Consider the following 2,750-nt stretch of genomic DNA (forward strand, 5'->3'; position numbering starts at 1 on the left):
TTCAGTTCTGATCACGCTCCTGTTTGTTTTACATTTTATTATCAACAGTATTTTAATTCTACCTCATATTTACTTATTTTCCAAATTATACAATTTATTCGGTTAGTTTTTGTTCAGAAATACATGTTTACTAATATTTTGCTCCATTGTTATATCTCATATCTTCCAGGATCATTTATGATATTCATCCTGAAAACTTGACGTTTTATAAATAAAATTCAGAACCCTTTCTCTGTGAATTAGAAAAAAGATGCATTAACTGAGAAGCCTTAAGACAATACACAGATGCTGAGATCCAATTTTCTTTCTTGAGCTCTTCCTCAGAGCTATGATAGAGTTAATAAAAAAAAAAGGCAAAAGAAAGACTGACCTTTAACCTTTAAAATAAAAAAGTGAGCTTTATTAAATTTTAGACATTATTCTTTGCATAAACTCTTCAATTTTATAGTAATTCCAGTTGGCATAACACTTAAATTTCGTTTGGTTTAATAAAACGATAGAATTACTCTTATCAAGGCTTTTTACTGTTTTTAATATTCTAGATGACAGTGAGAAGTAGGTCCAGAGGACTCCTGCATACTAAAATATGATGGTCATCTCAAGAAACAGTTTTTGTATAGTTTGAGTTGTGAGTTTAAGTAACACTTGTATCATGGAATTCTATTGTATGTTTTAAAATATTTTCTGGATTGGGCTGGCGGACTACTTGACAGAAACTTCTTCAGGTTAAAAAAAATTTCAATTGGAAAAAATATTTTTTGAACAGAAATGTTATCTTTGAGCTTTAAAGGTAAAAGTTAAAATTTGTTATGAAATAACTATTTCCTAAATCATGGCCAACGTAAATTGGAAAATGCTGCAGTACCTGCTGCCATCTGCTGGCAGGTTTTATTTTCTGAAAACAGCAATTTTCAAAGTGTGGTCTCACTCACACCCCTGGGAGTGAGAGAGGGTAGGTCCCTGTGACCCTTTCCGGAGGATCTATGATATCAACACTACATTTATAATAACAGTATAACCTTATATTTTTTACTCTGTTATTTGCACTGATGGTGCAAAAGAGATGGTGGGTAGAACTGCTGGGACCTTCAGACAAATTGAGGCAGTAGCACAAAACTGTGCTAAAGACATACTCTTCACTGCCCTGTGCTCTCAGTGCCAGTTTTACTTGAGGTTGTCCTTGATGAGGCAGGAAAAATCGATTTTGTTATCTCTACTCTTGAATTCACAGGAATTCCATTTGATTTGAAAGAATGACTTAGAATTTATGATTATTCAAACAGGTGTTTTGTAGGTATTTTATTGAAAATGAATGAAGTGAACCAGTCATTTCAAGTAAAACAACTGACAGCATTTGTTGCTGGTGATAAAACCTGAGCTTTCAAGTGAAAATTATAATCTTGGAAAACTTGTGTCTGCTGTTATGACTATGATAGCTTCTCGATCCTTAGTTTTCTGATATCAGTGGTGATAGTACTGAATGTGATGTGGTAGATAGAAAAATGGCCCCTAAAGATGTTTACATCCTAATTTCCTAATCTCCAGAAACTATTAATAATGTGTTACCTTATATTTAAAATGCACATTTGATTTGAAATAGGGAGATTATTCTGGATTATCTGAGTAGGCTTAACGTAATCACAAAGTTCGTTATAAAAGGGTCAGAGAAAAGAGAAGATGGTACACTGCTGACTTTGGAGACGGAGGAAGAGACCATGAGCTAGCAATGTAGGAGGCCTTGAGAAGCTGGAAAAAGCAAGGAAACAGATTCTTCCCTAGAACCTCTAGAAAGAACAAGCCCTGCTAGCACCCACTGACAATGATGTCTTACTTCTGATGGCCAGATAATAAACATGTTTAAGCCACTTAGTTTGTGATAATCTGTTATAGCAGCAACAAAAAACTAATACAGTGGCATTTTAATATTGTATAATGAAATGTGGAAAATACCATGTTTTTTAAATTTTCATAATTCATCTAGATTGAAGCTTGGTCAAAATGATCCCACTTCTCAATTAGATGCAAGAGGGGTCCTTTAGCAGCATTCAGTAACTAATAACATCTCTCCTTACTTTTCCCTTTTAGTAAGCCAAAAGACTCAAAGAAATATATCTTGGAATTAACAATGTGTGTATGCCTCATAGAGGAAAATGAACACGGATCCTGAAAAGGTGGGATATGAGGGGTTTTAGGATTGAGCATAGTGTCACACCATGGGTGCAATTTAGTACATGAGCTTAGTACATCAGCTTATTGTGCAGACATAAATATTGCTCACGTAAGTAATTTTTACACTAAAAATATGTGTATATACAGATACACACACACACACACACACACTTGCTTGATAAGATGTTCCTACTATCATTTCGTGATATTATATAAAGTTGTAAATATTTTCAGAGAAAGAAAAAAGTCATTTGTTCTAAATTGAACTACTATTTTTGGGGGGGACCATTAGTATTCCATAAAAAAGGTTTTGTGATTAAAATAAATTTAATTTTACATTAGGCATCCCTTATCTTGGAATGTTCCCAAATGTCGTGGCATGGTTAAATCATGGTGGCAATGTTTAGCCATTCACATTTCATCTCCCTCTTCACATTGGCATCTGGCACTCAGTGAGGCTTAGTACATCTCCACCCTTAGCCCTGTGGTGCTGATATTTAAGCAGATTCTGAGACTGAGTGTTGATGTGGGAGTGTCAGGGAAATGGTAGGGCTGGAGGAGGCTAGGGGAGCAGCAGGGGC

The sequence above is a fragment of the Pteropus vampyrus genome, unplaced genomic scaffold (genome assembly GCF_000151845.1).
Source record: "Pteropus vampyrus isolate Shadow unplaced genomic scaffold, Pvam_2.0 Scaffold1, whole genome shotgun sequence".
NCBI lineage: Eukaryota > Metazoa > Chordata > Mammalia > Chiroptera > Pteropodidae > Pteropus > Pteropus vampyrus.